The following is a 22,729-nucleotide window of genomic DNA, read 5'->3' as shown; positions in this document are numbered from 1 at the left end:
ATGATTTGAATGTTTTAAATGGAGTAGAGAAATGTGGCATGGTTTGATTGAGGCTGTCACAGATAATAGAGAAACCAAAAGATGCATGTGAACAAAAATAGTGGTTACAGATAATAGTCTAGAAAGGAGATGATGATAGCCTGGTCTATGATGGTGGTGTTGGTGATGATGGAGAGAATAAAGCATACTAAAATCTATTTGAGATAAAAAAATTAACAGAGTTGGGGAAGAGTCAAGAATAACTAGAGTTCTAGATTTCTTTTGTGATTAAATAGCTGTTGGTGCATCCATCAACTTAGAGGTTAGGATAGAAGAAGATGAGGAAAAAGATCATAAAGTACATTTTAGGCACATTGCATTTGAAATACCTTAACCCAGCCAAAGAAAGACATTAGATAGGAAAGTGGACATACATTTTGGTGCTAGGGAAGTCAATTTGTGATGTTAATTAAGAGCATGGATTTGGATTAAATGCCTGGGTATGAGATTTTCCAGGAGGATTTAAATGGACCAAGGTCTAAGATGTTAGGCATTCCAGTATTTGGTGTCCAGGTGGAGGGGTCTGAAACTGCAATAATCAGTAGTAAAGTATGGCTATTGAAATGGAAGAGGGTGTCCATTCAGAAAGGAATAGGCAATAGAAATAAAAAAATACTGAGTAGCAAAATTGACCTTTGGACTTACAAGCACAGATACATTTATCAGTGATATTTTTTATGTGACTACTAGGAATGGAAACAAGATTGAGGTGGGTGAAGGAGTGAATATAAAGTACAGAAAAAGGGATGGATATAAATAAAATTCTTTCATGTACAAAAGAAGATGTAAGAAAAGAAGCAAAATATGGAACACCTACAGGAAGTCTTTAAACATAGGTGTTAGGGCATATGTGCATCTGTGTGTGTGTGTGTGTGAGAGAGAGAGAGAGAGAAAGAAAGAGAGAGAGACAGAGTTTACTAAAATAAAAATTGTATATCCACTTTTCAAATTAGTTACATCTCATGTTACATAATAAATATATTCTTCAAAAGTGATATATGAATCTAAATTTTGTTGAAGTGTTTTAAATACAATAGGAAAATAATTTAGAAATAATCTCTTGCAAATCAGTTATTACTTTTGAGCAACTTTTCACATTATTTCTGTGATTATTTGAGCGCTTTATATTCCTACTGGTCTAGCTTTCTTTAAATCAGTTACACTCATTTACATTCATGTACACTAGTTACTTAGCCTTGCTTAATGCCCATAGCTTTTAGTACCATCTCACAAATTCTACTATTATCTGAATTTATTTGCTTTTAAATTTGAGCTGGTTCTATTATTGACTAATATCATGTTTTCATATCCCAGCTAAGGGCTATTCAAGTAATATTTTCAAATAAAGAAGACTTGGATCCCCTACAACTGGAATAATACTTAACACCTTTAGACTACCTTTATCAGAGAAGTTCAATTATACAGATATAATTGAACTTCTCTGATAAAGGTAGTCTAAAGGTGTTAAGTATTATTAATGTCCTTATACTCAAACTCACTAGGCACATTTCTTAATGGTTTTTAGTACAGAAACAAAAGGAATCTGATTTCTCACCCTAAAAGCAGGCATATAATCATACACTATGACAAGAAAATATTTAAACCCTTAATAATGAAAAACAAGTTAAAAGCTAAATAAATAAAATTCTTACATAAAATGTTGAGGACAGGCTTACAAGAAAGCTACAAATTCATCTGATTATGGTGAGACATTGCTCATCACTAAAACATGATACATGGGTATAAATTAGCTCTTTCTCATGAAAATCTGAAATCTCCTGTAACTTCTACTCATCATTCTCTAGGGTAACAAAAGAGTCTGTTTATTTCTTCCGTGCTTACTGGCCTTATGCATATTTGAAGACAGTGTGTATGTTGCTCCATCCCAAATATTCTGGTTTTCTAATTTAAATATTCATGCATTCTTAAAACAGCTTCAACTTTTCTGGATTTCATGATAATTAGTTTTCTAATGTGTTCCAGTTTGCTAATATTCAAATAAAATGTAATGCTCAAAACTAAATATGGTATTCTATTAGTTAATTGATTAAGAATTATTTTCATAAATATTTACTGAGTACTTTATAGGTACTATTCTAGGCACTGGAGATAGAAATAATGAGTGCCACAGAGAAACATCCCTGTCTTCTATAGCTTACATATCACATGTATATGTGGTAGGTAATCAGCTCCTTTTGTGATATTTCAGCTCCTTTTGTGATAATCTCTCAAACTATTTCAGTAACCATGCAAGTATTCTTGGACTTCCTTTTAATGTATTTTTTCCTCATTCCCTTGTTTCTCATGCAGACAGTGTAATAGAGAAATCGAGGAGGGAATAAGGAAAAGATTATGACAGAAAAGCTATTAGCTGGGTCTCACTTCCACTCAGGCTCCTTTTTTTGTGGTTATAACTCACAGCTGCTTGTGGGTATAGGCTATTTGTGGAGTCAACAGAGAAGTGTTCCCAATATCCCTGTCTGAAGAACTTGGACATTACAAAAATAAGCTATGTTTTGAAAATTAAACTATGCAATTGACACATACTGTATGGAACCAACACTTATTTTAAAGTGACAGAAAGAGTGGAATGTGGGAGAGCAAGCCTGTTTTCTGATTGAACATACTAACAATTTAAAGGAAATCTTTGTCCTTCAGAAAAAGCACACAAGGAGTATTACGAGGTGTTTGCCAGTCTTCAAGGCAAAGCAAGAACCACAGATGCCTCCTCAAGAAATGCTCTAGGTGGCAAGTATCTTCTAAGGTTGTTACAAGTTCTTTGTACAGCTATCTGTATAGGTGTATGATTATTATGGAGATTAATACCTCAGCTTTTTTAGAGTTCCAATGATTATAGATTAAAATTTCATAATAATTCACACTGTTGTTCTGGGTGTTTGCTAAGGTCCAGTCTGATATTCTTTTCTGATTATTTTAAAATAAATAATTATTTAGGTTTCTAGGTTATAGTCAGCATCTTGAGTCCATTCTCTTCTGAGAAACTAGAGATCATGTCTTTGAGGCTTCAAGGCCAAGGAAGAGTAAAATCAGTGGAGTTCTGTCTTGGTGGCCAGCACTTTCCCCAGGCAGCAACTCTTCACTGTGAACTCCTTCTGTTCAAAAAGGCCCAAATCCTTCACGTCCACCAGACCAATGACAATCACCATCCTTATAATGTGTGTGTATGTGTGTGCCTGAATGCTCAATGATTGGATTTGTGTCATTTGTTCCTGGTTATTTTCCAGGGAATTGTTTCATTTGCAATAGTAACTGTGAGAGTGGGTACATCACTGCCAAACTCATGGTGAAATTTGCTCACCAGCTCCATTCATTTCCTTCAGGCTTCTTTTTTCCAGGTAGTGTCTGAACTCACTAGATGCTCTTCATCTGGGCTTACACGTTCAGAGTCCAGCAGTTCATCTACAGATGGGGAGCCAACAAAAGTAGAATGAAGAGTCTTTTGTGTTCTTTTCGCTCTCCTCCTAAGCTCTCTAACTTCCATTTTGTCCTTTCTCTTGATTTGTCACTACACTGTTTTCTCTTTTCTTACCTTGAGCCTCTGTCATCTAGACATTTGGAAGGGAAGGGAAGGAAGGAAGGAAGGAAGGAAAGAAGGAAGGGAGGGAGGGAGGGAAAGGAAGGGAGGAAGAAAGAAGGGAAAAGCATTATTTCACCATGCTTAAGAAAAGAGAACTTTCTTTTAGTTGTCTTAAATATTAAGGCTTCACTATGAGACAGGAGCGGGGAAATGATTCTTGGAATACAAATGAGAAAAAAAAGGTGAGACGCACAAAAAAATAATTAGATTAACACTTAGATGAAACTGAGGTAGAAAAGATTAAACAGTTGGCTTAAGATAACTCAGTTAGCAAAAATGTATATTAGTTTCTCAGTAAACACCACTGATACTTTCTTAAAGGGTTCTGCATTGTTTGGCTAACTATATATCCCAATTTGCATAGAAAATTCCCCCTTTTACTCTCCAATTGTTAGTAGTCCATTTTCACTTTCATACTTAATCATACTTTCACTTAATCATACTTTCAATAATTGTGGAGTATTTCTTTCTTTTAAGCTTATTTATTTTTTATGGTTTATGTGTTTTTTCACATAATTGTGTTTGCTCATTATGCTGCCCTGTGCCCTTTAGGAACACATCTATTGTGTTCATTCTGTATGAATGTGTTCACATATGAACAGTAGGGAACATTCAATGTGTTAAAAGTCTGGTGCTCCCCTCATTTGATGAATTGGTGTGGTTCATCCTTAATTATATATCTGGTATATTCCCTAACAGCACTGGATATATCTCTTGTCATTTTACACTAGTTAAAAAAAAAACTGTGACATTATTTGAAGTACTGTTCAACATTAGCATTTCTTCAGTTAAAAGATTTCTAAAAGAGAGGTGATCAACTTTGAATTTTAAAAATAAACATAAATCATTTTCTCTGTTGAGTAATTAATGCATAATTACATAATTACTTTATCACATGGTTCTCATCAAATAATTATATGTGGCCTTTACGCAAGCTTTCTGTGCTCTGAGAGTTTTATATACGTGATTAATTCGTTAGGGATTTTTTTCTTAAAGGGAAGGATTATTTACCTTTTTTTAAAATCAAATAACTGTATAATTAAATATGCATTTGATGACTGCCATTCTTTAGTTACAAAAATGGTTTCAATTCTCCATCTTTTCTTATATCTCGTTCTTTGTAATGTGGCTTTGCAGCACTTCCCATAAAGTAGTAGATTCTAAGTTCTCTTCTTTTGTACCTGGGCTAGATTTGTGACTTGTTTTATCTAACAGATTAAGTAGTAGTAATTTGCCAGATCAAAAGCTTCAAGGGGTCTTTCACACTTTTGCTTACTTTCTTGGAACTCTGGAACTCTGCTCAGCTACCATGAGCACAAGTATGGGCTAATCTGCTGAATAATGAGATGCATGACTAAGACATCCCAGTTACCTCTGTTGAAGGTTGAATGCCAGACATGAAGGAGGTCAGCCTAGAAAAGCCATCCTCTAGCTGATCTAATGGCTAACCAAAAATGTATGAGTAAATCCACCCAGCTCAGGTATCAACTGAGCTTGGCTCAGATATCAACTGAGCTTGGCTCAGATCAGCAAAACTACCTAGCTGATCCATAGAATAATAAGGAATACTGAATAATAATAAATGCTTATTGATTTAAGACATTAAGATTGGAATAGTTTGTTACAAGATGATGGCTCACTGACAAAATGCATTTTGTATACACTTACTTAACTAAATAGAAAGCACTTCAAAGAACATAACCAATATAAATTCCCTTTACTAGCCAAACAACTCAATCTAAATGTCCTAGTGGTACTTGCACTGAAGGTATCCAAAAAATAGTATGTTACCTCAAAACTATTCTTTTCTTCCAACTTCTGTTTGATCACTCTACTCAAGATAAGAAAATGTATTTCTTTCCACATTTACTAGTTTTCTCCATGCAATTATTTACCACAGCCAATGGATTTTCCATTTAAATATTGATTAAGTATGTTCCCAACTATTCATTTACATAGTTACTACCATATTACAAATGATATCATCTCTGTCCTGAATTAATCACCTGGCCTCAAGACTCTCTCCTTTCAGACAATCCCACCAGAGTTATTTTGTATAATACATATCTAATTTTGCATGGATTTTTTCTTTAAAAAGATGTTTATGGAAAATTTAAATTCTTCATTGCATAGATATTAAAGTTCATATGCCTTTGAGCTTTCAATATTGACTCTTTTTATTTACATTCCCCTCCTCATACTAAACACTGCATGTCCCATAAATTGTCTTTGCTCAAGATGCTCCTTCTGCCACAAATGTCCTTTCATATTCTAATTCTAGGAAAATTAACTTCATCTTACAGAAACAGATTAAGAGACCATCTTAGTAAAACCTTACTTGACAATTCAGTCAGAAATAATTTCAAATCTCTGCTCTTCCACATAGTTTTATGTTAACAATAATATGGAATTTAACACTTTGTATTTGCTTCGTAGATATGCTTTCTGCTTGACTATGAGCTCTTCGGAGGCAAATGATTATATAATTTTTATATTTATATCTTTAAATTCTAATAAAGTGCTTGACAGTAGATATGTGACAATCTATCAATACGTCAGTAGCAACATCTTTGAAGTACAATGTGTAGAACATTTTCCTTTTAGATTCTTAGTAAATGTCTGTACAGATAAACTGCAATAGGTAATTCATGAGCAAACCCTTGCATTTAGAATTGTTTTTATATTCTAGACTAACAGCAATTTTGATGCGGTTATTATTATTCCTATTTTATAGATGAAGAAACCTAGAGAGGTAAAAGGATTTGACAAAAATCACAAAGGTTCTTTAACTCTACAGCTGCATATCTTTTTACTTGACTAGAATTTCTTAGAATTAAGAAAACAATTTAATCACATGTAGCATACATTAACATTCCCAAAGTATTCAAGTAACTACACAGGTTATACGTACTGAAAGGTTAAAAGTGTGCATGAACATTTTAAGGTGCATTTTCCCCAACATAGACTTGTTAAACTGCTGTGTTTTCCCATACAGGTTCATTGTAATTCTGGAGTCTTGCTAGCCTGAACAAAAATCACTGTTTATTTAAAAAAAGCTGTAATATAAATAACTGTGAAAATTGCAAATTATTTCATATTTTTCAAAACATGGAAATGAGTGGAAAACACTAGAGTAAAAATATAATTCTCATAACACAACAATTAAACTTCAGTTTGAATTTGTCTGGCCCATAAGTTTTATGAATGACCTTCTTTATTGCATGACTGTGATCCTCAGTTCCTTGAGAGAATTTCCTTTGCCCTCTGGCACCACATGCATGTCTCCTGCCTTGAAGTTGGACTTCCTTTTTCAATCTACTTGGACATTCAAATGCACAGGGTGGGGATTTGTCTCCTTTATAGATTCTGCCATACCAGCACATTCTTTCGAGGCAATGAACAGAAAATCACGAGAATACTAATAACATATACGAATAAAAGCAGTAATGATACGGACAGTAAATTGACAGCAAGCAAAACATCAAAGTCATCTTATGGTATAAAAAAATAGATTCTTGTTTGTTTATTTATTTGGGGAGGTGGGGCTGTCACCACTGATCTTATTCTAACCCAGAACTCTTGCCACACAATCGAGTGTACTCTATGGGGTACTGAAGCACTACAATTCAAAACGAATTAAAACCAATTATGCAATGCTATCCTCGATAAAATATAACTCATTAGCTGAAATTACATTCAAACCTCACATATGGAACAATTAGGCAATATTTTTCAGGCAGGTCCACTGATTGAGCAAAAATTTTTGGAGCAGTTACATGACATGTCTTTAAACCAGGAGCAAGTCTGTTGCTTGTCTGAGAGTAGTGTATGTACAGTAAAGAAAATATATTGAGACATTGTGATATATTAAAAGAGGAAGCTCATTTTTATCTCCGTCAAAGAGAAGTATTAGTTTACTACTAGGATCTCAGTCACCATGTGTCCATTGCTGATTCCCATAAGGGTATCTTATTGAAATTGTAATGATTCACCAGGAGCAGTGTTATCAGCTTCTACACAGTCAAGAGTAGATGATTTTAATTTCTACTCTTCTAAAACATAACTGATGAAAATCCACTGGACTATCCTTTGGCTATTCTTTCTTAACATAACATTTTTAATGAAATATTTTTCCTGACATCTTGCCTCATTTATTATGTCCCAGTTTCATCAAGGAGAGAGAAAAGATTAGGTAAAAGGTAGAAGTTTCTCATGATATTCACTTTTTTTTTCCAGATTCAAGTGGAAACTGAAAAGTTCATGAAAAGCAACTTGATGCTTGCTTTCCTTAAATTCTCTGTAAACTAGACCATACACGGCATTCTTTGCTGTCAATAATGTGACAGAATTTTGAGACTGTCTTAGTTATTGTTATCTGTATGCAAGAAACAGAAATGGATTATAAATTATTCAAATAAGAAAAATAGACCCTGCATAGTTCACAAGATCAAACAAAGCTGAAAACCTAGGTCTTGGGTTCAAATTGTTGGAAGAAAGAATTTAGTTTGCCTATGTGAGCTATTTGTCCACTCTGAGTGATATCAGTAGTGCTAGATACTAGGGTTTGTAGTTTGTAGTATTAGAAGTGGTGAATGATTTTAGGCAGATGCCACTAATGCAATAAGTGACTTATTCTGCCAATCTTATTGTCTCCTATAATAATTCCCCAACTTATTTATTTCCTTTACACCTTACATTTAGCTCTCAAAATGAGAAAAAAAGTGAACATTCATTGATAGAATGAATGAAGATTTAGTGCTCAAGAAATATATTCTTATCCTAAAGATTAGATCACAGAATATGCGGATTCAAGAAGTCTCTGTTTTGGAGAAGTACAAGTTTCTCACAATATTTTTTACTAGGCTCTATTCCGTATATAACGTAACAGAGTGTTATGGGCATTCTAATTTTGAAATTAAGGAGGGTTCCATAAAACATACATTTTCATTAGTAAAAACAAAGGTATTGTTACATGAGCCATGATTTTTGAAATATATATTATTTGGTAATTTAAGAGCACAAATAACCCTGTGATGGCCATAAGTATTTTACACATTCTTAAAGAGAGATTTGAATCAAGAGAAGTAAAGCAACTCCACAGTAATAGTATCATAATGGTGATGATATACAATTCCCTTCTTAGCATGCTGCAGAGAGAAAAAACATCATCCATAAAATCAGAAAATTAAAGTTCCAAAGTTCATACCTCATCTTATATAAACTACACTACAAACTACAAACCCTAGTACCTAGCACTACTGATATCACTCAGAGTGGACAAATAGCTTACACTAGGCAAGTTTATATAATCAATTATTCTAAGCTATCATTTTATTAATGTGATAATGAGAATGAGAATTTCTGACCTACCCAATAGTACTATTGTGAGAATAATTTATTTGTACTATTCTTCTACACCTAATTAGGTATAGTTTATTATTAAGTTCAGTGTAAGTCAATATTCTTTTTTATCACTTCTATAATTACCCTTATCCTAAATTTTGAGAATTGAAAATAAAAGACTTCTTGATAATATTTTCTAAATTACTCAACATCACAATCACAATCTTAATGTCTATCCTGGAAGCTTCAGGAAAGCAGTGATAACTTCTGATATGTTTATAGCTCTAGCTCCATGTCCTTCAGAACCTAATATTCTATAGGTGTTAAATCAATATCTCTTGATAGAATGAATGAAGATTTAGTACTCAAGAAATCTATTCCTATCCTAAAGATTAGGGCACAAAATATATGGATTCGATAAGTCTCTGTTTTGGGGAAGTACAACAAACTTTTCATAATATTTTTTACTAGGCTCTATTTTGTATATAATGTAATAGAGCATTATGGGGGTTCCAATTTTGAAAGAAAGGTTCCAGGAAACATACATTTTTTTTTCTGTTCTTTGGAGTAGTGGCACCAATTCAATAAATAAATCGCCGCAATGGGGTTTTAAGTAACAGGAAAGTAGAGCAAGTGTTTTTATTCACCTCTTCCTTTCTGGAGAAAAATGTCAAGACAACACCACACAGAGGCTCAGGCTGAGATGTAAGGTGTGTTGCTTAGCAATGTAAATTGTGTTTATATTTAGTCAGTGCACTATAACAAAGTTAAAAAAATAAGTTTCCTAAGGAAGGATAGAAACACTAATGCTCATTAAAATGTTATTTTATTATTATTTTTAATTGGCACATAATTGTACATATTCATGGGGTACAGTGTAATATTTTAATACATGCATACAATGTAAAATGATCAAATCAGGGTAATTAGTACATCAGTTACCTCAAGCATATATTGTATCTTTGCTTTGGAAACATTCAAAATCCTCTCTTGCTGCTATTTTAAAATACACAATAAATTGTTAACTATATTCACCCTACGGTGCTATGGAACACTAGCAATTATCCCTCCTATATAGCTATAATTGTGTATCTGTTAACCAACCTCTTCCTATTCCCCTTTCAGCTCGACCTTCCCTATCTTCTATGAGATCAAAATTTTTAGATCCCACATATGAATAAGATCATGCAGTGTATCTTTCTGAGCCTGGATTATTTCACTCAACATAATGTCCTCCAGGGTCATTCATGTTGTTGCAAATGACAAGATTTCGTTTTCTTTCACTGAGTGAATAGTATTCTACTGTAGATATATACCAGCAAGTGTGTGTGTGTGTGTGTGTGTGTGTGTGTGTGTGTTTAATTCTAGTACTTTTCACAAGTGATCTGGCAATCCAGAAGACTGATCTTCTCATTGTTGTGTACTAGAAGGAATGTTGTGAGTAGCACATGGACTAGATTACTGCATATTTCCTCAGACTATTGACACTCCCTCACACGTTACATAATCCAGACTTTGGAAATACATTGGCAGTCAAAGTATTTTGATTGTCTTTGTGAAACCATGTGGGTCATAACACAGCGTGTGAGCCACGGTAAACATTTTTTCTTTCTTTCAGCCTATCATCTGGAACAGGAAAGGAGACATACCTTCATTGAATGAGTGATGAAAAATACTGTTGGGCAAGTTAGTTGGAGTTGTCGATTGGGATTATGTTCCACAGCCCTTCTGTCAGTGAAAGGTGAGCTGGCCCTTGTTACAGATGACAGACAGGCTGAGAGATAAGAAGAAACCAACCTTAGAGAATTCCCGTAGTCTGTGGATAGTAGAAACAATGATATTTCATGTTTTCAAAGTAATTACCTTTGTCCTTTGTTCAAGAAAGTTTTGCTTATTATTATTATTTTTTTGTACCTAGAAAAACTAAGTGAATGGTTGTATCTATCACTAAACCAAAACCATATGTGTAAAGCAGCAGCAAACTTAGAGAAGTCCATCAGAGGTTGGCAATTAGTGTCCTAAGAAACCTGAAACAGATGTCCAGAGTGCGAAGGCTGTCTGATATAACCAGCAATAACTGACATAGATTTTTGGAACTGGTATCTGTTCCTTTGGCACCTCCAGAAGTGGTTAGGGAAAGGAACCCTGTATGTTTAGATTCCTGCTTTCATATTCAAAATATCAGCTAATATTATTGTTACCTGGCTGTTGCCACGTGGCTTGACCCTTGATGGCTGGATAATATAGGACTATGTGGCTATAATAAATGGTAAATGAAATTTACTTCCTTCTCTCCTCTTCCATTCTGCATCCACTACATACACCCCTTTAAACTCCAACCGTAACAGAGCATTTGGGGCTCTATAACTGAAGATCCTCACTGCTTATTTCTGCACTCAGGTGTAGAACTAATGAACTATCTTTCAAGCTTATACAGTAGAATGAGTTGGAAGAGTTAAAATATAAATTTACATGTGAAAATATGTCATCTGTGATTTGTAGGGTTCACTCGGTCGTTTGGGTTTTTCAAATGTCTTCTATCAGTTTTTAAAACAAGTTGTCTCTGGTTTACTCCCATGGGCTTTTTCCCAATTGTTTCTCCACTAAAAAATTAACACTAACTCTAATTTCTGTGTACACAAACATTTACATCTCAATGTCTCTATGTCTTTTCATTTATCCTGGGAATGAGCTCATTTGGAAATTTTGTTCAATGTGTGAGAATATATTGATTATTTCATTGTCTATGAATAAAGGAATTCTACATGAAAAACAAACTGACTTAATTCTCATAAGTTTTGAATTTGGTTTGGAGAAATCAGATTCTTTGTAAAAAAACAGATTCAGAAAGACGTTTTCCTCTTTTCTTCTTATATTTAATAGAGACCAAATATTTTACAGAGGACTGAACATCTTCATGGGATATAGTAAAGGTCCTATATAAACCCTGGCAACACAAAATTATTATACTTATTATGAATGTTCAGATAATGAAGTATTTAACTATATCATATATCAATTTCTTGACAAGGCTTATTTCTACCTCTTGATCTTTGCAGTGCCTTATTATGAAATCTTGCTTATAATAACTTCAGGATGACTAATGACATAGCTTTCTATTATGTGTATACACAATGCAGCAATTCTTAATTAAAAAAAATTAAACAGGAATAAGATAGAATCAGGAATGGAAAGACCTTAGTACAGAAATATGTCCATGCTGCCGAGCATTAATTCAGTTATGCAATCACTTTTCCTCTCTGCGTTTATTTATCCGTTAATTGATTTATAAGGGGTTACTTATCAGTTATTCAATAATTAGTTATTAATTGATTAATTGATTGATAAGTAACCCCATGTCATTTGATAGACTGATTGTTAAGTGGTCCCTCACTCAAGTGCTTTGGGAGCCAAACATAACGTAAAGGAGGGAAGAGGGTCAGGTATAAGAAAATGTGGGGCCAACCTCTGGGAAATTAGGAAGCATATATCCTTCTTGACAAGGTCAGCTGCTACTTAGCTGCAGGTTACTACAGAAAGGCAGACCGAGTATTGCAGATTTCTAAACTTGTCGAAACAGCAGCAAATTCTGGGTTTTAGGTACTATATTATAATTGTTAAATATTGACAATTTAATCCATTTTTTGAACACTATACATCACAATATGACATAATCAGCATCCTATTTTTGGCTTATAAGCTGCCAGCCAGCAACCTATGGGCTAAAGAATTTCCACTTTGGATGGTAGAAAGCCCTAATTGGAAGTACACTGAGCATGACTTCACATCCCTTCTATGATTCAAAAACATCCAAGGACTTTAAGGATATCACGCTAAAGGCTGTGGAAAAGCCAGTTAATTAATGCCAAAAACTCAGTAAAATATTACTTATATTTTTAATGAGGATTCTTAACTATTTGGTTGCATAGTTGGCACCTGAGTCATTTGGTACTATTTGGTACCCAAAGTCATTGTTTATTTTCATTATTTTCTTTTAACATTTCATGCCATTTGTTTTTACAGCCTTGTGAGTATCAGTACAATTTGAAATATGCTAGGTGTAAGTTGAACAAGCCACATATTGTTCCATGTTCCATATTTTGCCTTCAGAGAAAAAGCTCCTGAAAAAATGCATTATTACTCATACTAATGTCTAGTATTATAATTCAATGACAAGTGAGGAGCTAAAAGCACCTGCTAATAATGGCAGCCTCTACCAAAGGCTTTGCCTACAGTCTCTTTGTTAGGAAAAATAGCTTTTTGATCTAATTATTATCATTTGTATTGATTATGGTGTTTTTAAGAGAATTATACTAAAACATAGTGTTGCTTATATGATGACATCAAATAATGACAAAGACACTCACACAAAGTGCTTGATCTCAGTGACAATTCTAAATTGTTAGTCACTAAGACATCACATTGGGAAAGGTTTTAGTTGGCACAGAAATAAAGCTTTATATGGAATTTCGATGAAAAAATAGGTTTCTCTGTTTTACTTTTTCAGAATATCTAATTTACTTCAGAAAGCAGTTTCTAAAAATGTATTTCTATACCTAGGTATTTCTTTAGTTTCTAGAAAAGATTATTAGCCCTGGACACAGGGACTATAGGTTATCTTCTATGCAGTCATGGTGCTTACACCAAAAAAGGAGCTAATTCACCTGACAAAATTCAAAACAAATGAAACAGCCATCTAAACCACTCTTAACTAGGCTTTTTTTCCCCTAGAAAACACTTTACACTCTAGAAGCATTGCTATCCTTTGTGTTAACATTTTCACAAGGATATGTGTTTGTATGCAGGCTTCTTTTCCTCCCTACTCAGAATTTAATTGAAACTTCAATTAGAAAACTGTGCGATTTGGTTTTTATTTAATTTAGTTAATTTATTTATTTTGAAACAGAGTTTTGTTCTTATTGCCCAGGCTGGAGTGCAATAGCATGATCTCAGCTCACTGCAAACTCCGCCTCCCAGGTTCAAGCTATTCTCTCGCCTCAGCCTCCCAAGTACTTGGAATTATACACATATGCCACCACAGCCAGCTAATTTTGTATTTTTAGGAGAGATGGGGTTTCACCACATTGGCCAGGCTGGTCTCAAACTCCTGACCTCAGGTGATCCACTCTCCTCAGCCTCCCAAAGAGCTGGGATTCCAGGCATGAGCCACCACACCCGGCCTAGTTTTTATTTTATTAATAGATTACCTTTTCCTATTTTTCCTGTTTTCTTTTTCTGCAACTAAAATGAATCATGAATTATGTAAATGCTAGGTATAATTATACATGACTTTTTAAAATTATATTTTAAGTTCTAAGATACATGTGCACAACGTGCAGGTTTGTTACACAGGTAAACATGTGCCATGTTGGTTTGCTGCACCTAGTCATTTATATTAGATATTTCTCCTAATGCTATCCCTCTCCCAGCCCCCCACCCACTGACAGGCTCTGGTGTGTGGTGTTCTCCATCTTGTGTCCATGTGTTCTCATTGTTCAACTCCCACCTGTAAGTGACAACATGTGGCGTTTGGTTTTCTGTCCTTGTGATAGTTTGCTGAGAATGATGGTTTCCACCTTCATCCATGTCCCTGCAAAGGACACGAAATCATCCTTTTTTATGGCTGCATAGTATTCCATGGTGTATATGTGCCACATTTTCTTAATCCTGTCTATCATTGATGGACATTTGGGTTGGTTCCAAGTCTTTGCTATCATGAATAGTGCTGCAATAAACATATGTGTGCATGTGTCTTTATAGCAGCATGTTTTATAATCCTTTGGGTATATACCCAGTAATGGGATGACCGGGTCAAATGGTATTTCTAGTTCTAGATTATTGAGGAATCGCCACACTGCCTTCCACAATGGTTGAACTAATTTACACTCCCACCAACAGCATAAAAGCATTCCTATTTCTCCACATCCTCTCCAGCACCTGTTATTTCCTGATGTTTTAATGGTCGCCATTCTAACTAGTGTGAGATGGTATCTCATTGTGGTTTTGATTTGCATTTTTCTGATGACCAGTGATGATGAGCATTTTTTCATATGTCTGTTGGCTGCATAAATGTCTTCTTTTGAGAGGTGTCTGTTCATATCCTTTGCCCACTTTTTGATGGGGTTGTTTGTTTTCTTGTAAATTTGTTTAAGTTCTTTGTAGATTCTGAATATTAGCCCTTTGTCAGATGGGTACATTGCAAAAATGTTCTCCCATTCTGCAGGTTGCCTGTTTACTCTGATGACAGTTTCTTTTGCTGTGCAGAAGCTCTTTAGTTTAATTAGATCCCATTTATCTATTTTGACTTTTGTTATCATTGCTTTTGGTGTTTTAGTCATGTAGTCTTTGCCCATGACTATGTCCTGAATGGTGTTGCCTAGGTTTTCTTCTAGGGTTTTTATGGTGTTAGGTCTTACAATTAAGTCTTTAATCCATCTTGAGTTAATTTTTGTATAAGGTGTAAGGAAGGGATCCAGTTTCAGCTTTCTACATATGGCTAGCCAGTTTTCCCAGCACCATTTATTAAATAGGGAATCATTTCCCCATTGCTTGTTTTTGTCAGGTTTGTCGAAGATCAGATGGTTGTAGATGTGTGGTGTTATTTCTGAGGCCTCTGTTCTGTTGCATTGGTCTATATATCTGTTTTGGTACCAGTGCCATGCTGTTTTGGTTACTGTAGCCTTGTAGTATAGTTTGAAGTCAGGTAGCATGATGCCTCCAGCTTTATTCTTTTGGCTTAGGATTGTCTTGGCTTTGCGGGCTCTTTTTTGGTTCCATATGAACTTTAAAGTAGTTTTTTCCAATTCTGTGAAGAAAGTCAGTGGTAGCTTGATGGGAATAGCATTGAATCTATAAATTACCTTGGGCAGTATGGCCATTTTCATGATATTGATTCTTCCTATCAACGAACATGGAATACTCTTCCATTGTTTGTGTCCTCTGTTACTTCATTGAGCAGTGGTTTGTAGTTCTCCTTGAAGAGGTCCTTCACATCCCTTGTAAGTTGGTTTCCTAAGTATTTTATTCTCTGTGTAGTAATTGTGAATGTGAGTTACTCATGATTTGGCTCTGTGTTTGTCTGTTATTGGTGCATAGGAATGCTTGTAATTTTTGCACATTGATTTTGTATCCTGAGACCTTGCTGAAGTTGCTTATCAGCTTAAGGAGATTTTGGGCTGAGACGATGGGGTTTTCTAAATATAAAATCATGTCATCTGCAAACAGAGACAATTTGACTTCCTCTTTTCCTAATTGAGTATCCTTTATTTCTTTCTCTTGCCTGATTGCCCTGGCCAGAACTTCCAACATTACGTTGAATAGGAGTGGTGACAGAGGACATCCTTGTCTTGTGCCGGTTTTCAAAGGGAATGCTTCCAGTTTTTGCCCATTCAGTATGATATCGGCTGTGGGTTTGTCATAAATAGCTCTTATTATTTTGAGATACATTCCCTCAGTACCTAGTTTATTGAGAGTTTTTAGTATGAGGGTCTGTTGAACTTTGTCGAAGGCCTTTTCTGCAACTATTGAGATAATCATGTGGTTTTTGTCATTGGTTCTGATTACGTGATGGATTATGTTTATTGCTTTGCATATGTTGAACCAGCCTTGCATCCCAGGGATGAAGCTGACTTGACCGTGGTGGATAAGCTTTTAGATGTGCTGCTGGATTTGGTTTGCCAGTATTTTATTGAGGATTTTTGCATAAATGTTCATCAGGGATATTGGCCTAAAATTCTCTTTTTTTGTTGTGTCTCTGCCAGGCTTTGGTATCAGGATGATGCTGGCCTCATAAGATGAGTTAGGAAGATTCCTCTTTTTCTATTGATTGGAATAGTTTCAGAAGGAATGGTACCATCTCCTTTTTGTACCTCTGATAGAATTCAGCTGTGAATCTGTCTGGTCCTGAACTTTTTTTGGTTGGTAGGCTATTGATTATTGCCTCAATTTCAGAATCTGTTATTGGTCTATTCAGAGATTGAATTTCTTCCTGGTTTAGTCTTGGGAGGGTGTACGTGTCCAGGAATTTATCCATTTTCCTGTAGATTTTTTAGTTTATTTGCATAAAGGTGTTTATAGTATTCTTGGATGGCAGTTTGTATTTCTGTGGTATCAAAGGTGATATCCGCTTTTTTTTTATTGCATCCCCTTTATTTTTTTATTTTTATTATTTTTTTATTGCACCTATTTGCTTCTTCTCTCTTTTCTTCTTTGGTGGTCTTGCTTGCAGTCTATCTACTTGTTGATCTTTTCAAAAAAACAGCTCCTGGATTCACTGAATTTTTGAAGGGTTTTTTGTGTCTCTATCTCCTTCAGTTCTGCTCTGATCTTAGTTATTTCTTGTCTTCTGCTAGCTTTTGAATTTGTTTGCTCTTGCTTCTCTAGTTCTTTTAATTGTGATGTTAGGGTATCAATTTTAGATCTTTGCTGCTTTCTCTTGTGGGTTTTTAGTGATATAAATTTCTCTCTACACACTGCTTTAAATGTGTCCCAGAGATTCTGGTATGTTGTGTCTTTGTTCTCATTGGTTTCAAAGAAAGTCTTTATTTCTGCCTTCACTTTGTCATTTACCAAGTAGTCATTCAGGAGCTTGTTTTTTGGTTTCCATGTAGTTGTGCAGTTTTGTGTGAGTTTCTTAATCCTGAGTTCTAATTTGATTGCACTGTAGTCTAAGAGACAGTTTGTTGTGATTTCTGTTCTTTTACATTTGCTCAGGAGTGTTTTACTTCCAATTATGTGGTCAATTTTAGAATTGTTGATTTGGGGTGTAGAGTTCTGTAGATGTCTAATAGGTCCACTTGGTCCAGAGCTGAGTTCAAGTCCTGGATATCCTTGTTAACCTTCTGTCTCATTGATCTGTCTAATATTGACAGGAGGGTGTTAAAGTCTCCCATTATCATTGTGTGGGAGTCTAAGTCTCTTTGTAGGTCTCTAAGGACTTGCTTTATGAATCCAGGTGCTCCTGTATTGGGTGCATATATATTTAGGATAGTTAGCTCTTCTTGTTGAATTGATCCCTTTACCATTATGTAGTGGCCTTCTTTGTCTCTTTTGATCTTTGTTGGTTTAAAGTCTGTTTTATCAGAGACTAGGATTTCAACCCCTGTTATTTATTTATTTATTTTTTGCTTTCTATTTGCTTGGTAGATCTTCCTCCATCCCTTTATTTTGAGCCTATGTGCATCTTTGCACATGAGATGGTTCTCCTGAATACAGCACACCGATGGGTCTTAACTCTTTATCCAATTTGCCAGTCTGTGTCTTTTAATTGGAGCATTTAGCCCATTTACATTTAACATCAATATTGTTATGTTTGAATTTGATCCTGTCATTGTGATGTTAGCTGGTTATTTTGCCTGTTAATTGATGCAGTTTCTTCACAGCATCAATGGTCTTTACAATTTGGCATGTTTTTGCAGTGGCTGGTACTCGTTGTTCCTTTCCATGTTTAGTGCTTCCTTCAGGAGCTCTTGTAAGGCAGGCCTGGTGGTGACAAAATCTCTCAGTATTTTCTTGTCTGTACAGGATTTTATTTCTCCTTCACTTATGAAGCTTAGTTTGGCTGTATATGAGATTCTGGGTTGAAAACTCTTTTCTTTAAGAATGTTGAATATTGGCATTCTTTAAGAATGAATATTGAACATTCTTTAAGAATGTTGAATACAACCCTTCTGGCTTGTAGGGTTTCTGCTGAGAGATCTGCTCTTAGTCTGACAGGCTTCCCTTTGTGGGTAAGCCGACCTTTCTCTCTGGCTGCCCGTAACATTTTTTCCTCCATTTCAATCTTGGCGAATCTGACAATTATGTGTCTTGGGGTTGCTCTTCTCGAGGAGTATCTTTGTGGTATTCTCTGCATTTCCTGAATTTGAATATTGGCCTGCCTTGCTAGGTTAGGGAAGTTCTCCTGAATAATATCCTGAAGAGTGTTTTCTAACTTGGTTCCATTCTCCCCGTCATTTTCCGGTACACAAATCAAACGTATATTTGGTCTTTTCACATAGTCCCATGTTTCTTGGAGGCTTTGTTCATTTATTTTCACTCTTTTTTCTCTAATCTTGTCTTCTTGCTTTATTTCATTAATGTGATCTTCAATCACTGATACCCTTTCTTCCACTTGATCGAATCTGCTATTGAAGCTTGTTCATGTGTTATGAAGTTCTCGTGCTGTGGTTTTCAGCTCCATCAGGTCATTTAAGTTCTTCTCTAGACTGTTTATTCTAGTTAGCCATTCATCTAACCTTTTTTCAAGGTTTTTAGCTTCCTTGTGATGGGTTAGAACATGCTTCTTTAGCTTGGAGAAGTTTGTTATTACTGACCTTCTGAAGCCTACTTCTGTCAACTCGTCAAGCTCATTCTCTGTTCAGTTTTGTTTCCTTGCTGGCAAGGAGCTGTGAAAATGTCCTTTTTATTGATATTGATGCTATTGCTTTCTGTTTCTTAGTTTTCCTTCTAACAGTCAGGCCCCTCATCTGCAGGTCTGTTGGAGTTTGCTGGAGGTCCACTCCAGACCCTGTTTGCCTGTGTATCACCAGCAGAGACTGCAGAACAGCAAATACTGCTGCCTGATCCTTCATCTTGAAGCTTCATCCCAGAGGGGCACCCAACTGTTGGAGGTTCTGTTGGCCCCTACTGAGAGATATCTCCCAGTCAGGCAACACAGAGGTCAGGGACCCACTTGAGGAGGCAGTGTGTCCATTCTCAGAGCTTGAATGCTGTGTTGAGAGACCCACTGCTCTCTTCAGAGCTGTCTGACTGGGACATTTAAGTCTGCAGAAGCTGTCAGCTGCCTTTTTTTCTGCTATGCCCTGCCCCCAGAGGTAGAATCTAGAGAGGCAGTAGTCCTTGCTGAGCTGTGGTGGGCTCTGCCCAATTCAAGCTTCCTGGCCACTTTGTTTACACTGTGAGCTTCTCAAGCCTCAGCAATGGTGGACGCCCCTCTCCCTGTCAAGCTGCAGTGTTGCAGTTTGATTTCAGACTGCTGTGCTAGCAGTGAGCAAGGCTCTGTTGGTGTGGGACCCACCAGGCCAGGCATGGGAGGGTATCTCCTAGTCTGCTGGTTGCTAAGACCATGGGAAAAGCATAGTATTTGTTCAGAAGTGTACCGTTTCTTCAGGTACAATCTTTCACGGCTTCCCTTGGCTAGAAAAGGGAAATCCCCTGACCCCTTGTACTTCCCAGGTGAGGCTTCAGCTTGCCCTCCGTGGACTGAACCCACTGTCCAACCAGTCCCAGTGAGATGAACCAGGTACTTCAATTGGAAATGCAGAAATCACCCATCTTCTGTACCAATCTCACTGGGAGCTACAGACCAGGGCTGTTCCTATTCCACCATCATGGAAGCGACCCCCCTCTTTTTTTTTTTTTTTTAAAGAGACTTCCCTCTATCACCCAGGCTGGAATGCAGTGATGTGATCATGGCTCACTGCGGTCTTGACCTCCTGGGCTTAAACTATCCTCCTGCCTCAGCCTCCCAAGTAGCTGGAACTACAGGTGCACACCACTACACCCAGCAAGTATTTTTATTGTTTGTAGAGAGAGTTTCACTATATTGCTCATGCTGGTCTTGAAATCCCAGCCTCAAAGGATCCTCTCACCTAGGACTCCCAAAGTGAGGGGATTACAAGTGTGAGGACTATACATTTCTCTTAATTTTGCATTCAGATATTCCAATTTTTGTCTTTGTCTTTATTTTCCTATGTACATTTTAAACTTCTCCCACAACTATAATAAGTCACCTAAGAGACTTCTTTCTCAAAACGTCCTTTTCCCACCAACATACATACACACACACATGCACACATGCACACACACACACACACACACACAGAAATGGAGGGCTTCTTAGTTGTTTTTTTAAAAAAACAATTCAACAGTAATATTTTGAGAAATTTATATTTGGCTCCTGTTTTCTGAATGTTTCTTCTTCACAGAAGCTTCTTGTTTCTTCTTTAAAAAAATGCTACCTTCCCTAGTCTTTGTGAGAATGCTAATTAGAAATTTTATAAATTATTTGTATATTTTCATACAGGAAAATGTTGTTAGCAATTTATATTTCCATGTGTTCTGAAATCTGATAGAGCTTTACAACCATTACTATAATCATGATACAGAACAGCTCCATCACTCCCTAAAAATTCCCTTTTGCTGCTCCTTTGTGGGGTTTCCCTCATCTCACCCCAAATCCCTGAACCCTATGGTTATCTTATCTGGATTTTTTTTCAGAATACAATATAAGTGGAATCATACAGCATATAGCTGTTTTGCATCTGGCTGCTTCACTTAAAACATGTATCTGAGTTCCACAGAATGTTCCTCAGTAGTTCCTCTAATTACAATTTTTTAATTAAAAAATTTTCTCTTTGTTTAACCAAAAGCCCATTTGATGTTCATGAGGTCAGTTCTTTTCTTTGTTGTATTTCTTTGGGCCATTTTCTTGTGTGATAACTGTTTATGTAAATGTCCGGCAGTCCTTAATTGCTGTTTATTTTGATAAGTGTTAAGCCATATTTACAAAAGTCAGTGACACAAGGTTTTCTGCTTTGAACAGGCCTTCTTTTCATGATCACCTTTACCTGGAAGAGGAGGATTGACGCTTCTGTGTGGAGAGCAGGGAACTATCGATTGTCAGGCTTTTTGCGGGTAGAATGGGAAGTTTGCCTATATTGGGTATACAGAGCCCGGCTATCCTCACATTCATTCAAATGCCAAAGTAAAAACTTTTTGGTGGTACCAATATGTACACTAAAAACCTTGGTTCTCCCCTGGGAGATTATTCAATTTCTATAAAGGGCCTGTTGTTGTTGTTGTTGTTGTTGTTGTTTTTCTATATAATTAAGAGCAAAGACCACTGCTGCTTCTCAGCCACCCACAACCCCTGTGTGTGTGTGTGTGTGTGTGTGTGTGTGTGTGTGTGTTAGAAGGAGAAGTACTCAGGAGTATGTTATATAAGCTAACCTAGGGGTTATGAAGAAAGCTCTCCCATTTCAAGCTTGATGTCTCTACAGCTCTGATGGAAAAAGGACATCTTCTGTTTTAACAGAAACATTTTTCTCTGGTTTTTCAACAATATGAAACAATTGGGTTTTGTCTCCAAAATTTATCGTAATTTCTGAAACATTCTTGATTCTGCTTCTATTCTCAGTGCTACTATGAATACTGTCTTACATATATTTGTCATTCATTCATTGATGTTTGTGGTGGAAGAAGAGGAAAAACTGTGTGTACTCACAGCCATGGTGAGCCAGAATGCAGACATTACTGTCATTGCAGAAATGGCTAATTTCATGCAAGCACTGTGTGATTCTCAGTAACAAAAAAATGGTCATTATTTCTTCCCACATTGCTATAGATCTCTCTCATTATTTGTTGACTATCCTAGATTGTATTCCTAGAGTTTAGATTCAGCTAAACTTTTCCATTTAATAGTGACCTCCTGTATTTTTGGACCCAGAGGGGAAAAAAAAGGAAATGAAGAAATTTAGATGTTTTAATAGACACATGAGCATATTTAAGGGAGCCTCCCATGCACACTTTATGCATGGGGTAACATTCTACTCTGGCTTTGGTTAATAGTAAGAGAAAACAAGAAGGGGGCAAACATAACTGGGACAAATTATGCTAGATTCCTTACATGCATTTACTAATTTTTCCTTAAACATCTTCTTTAAAATAGTTACTATCATATAAAGAAATTGAACCTTAGGAAATATTTGCAAAATTACTCAGCTCACAAGTAGCAAGCAACCACTCCAA

The 22,729-nt window shown here is 35.9% G+C and overlaps 1 long non-coding RNA gene across 1 annotated transcript in view; it reads left to right on the top strand.

The window, feature by feature from the left end:
* Window positions 1-21,939, top strand: part of LOC129049538 (uncharacterized) — an 85,635-nt gene extending 63,696 nt beyond the window's left edge. Inside the window, exons 5-6 of the long non-coding RNA XR_008512700.2 lie at window positions 10,599-10,721; window positions 21,525-21,939. This is a non-coding gene — a long non-coding RNA (uncharacterized LOC129049538). The remainder of the gene's footprint in view (window positions 1-10,598; window positions 10,722-21,524) is intronic.
* Window positions 21,940-22,729: the final 790 nt, after the last annotated feature.

The sequence above is a fragment of the Pongo abelii genome, chromosome 14 (assembly GCF_028885655.2).
Source record: "Pongo abelii isolate AG06213 chromosome 14, NHGRI_mPonAbe1-v2.0_pri, whole genome shotgun sequence".
Classification (NCBI taxonomy): Eukaryota; Metazoa; Chordata; class Mammalia; order Primates; family Hominidae; genus Pongo; species Pongo abelii.
The sequence above is the reverse complement of the archived record's forward strand: the minus strand, read 5'-3'. Positions and strand labels throughout refer to the sequence as shown.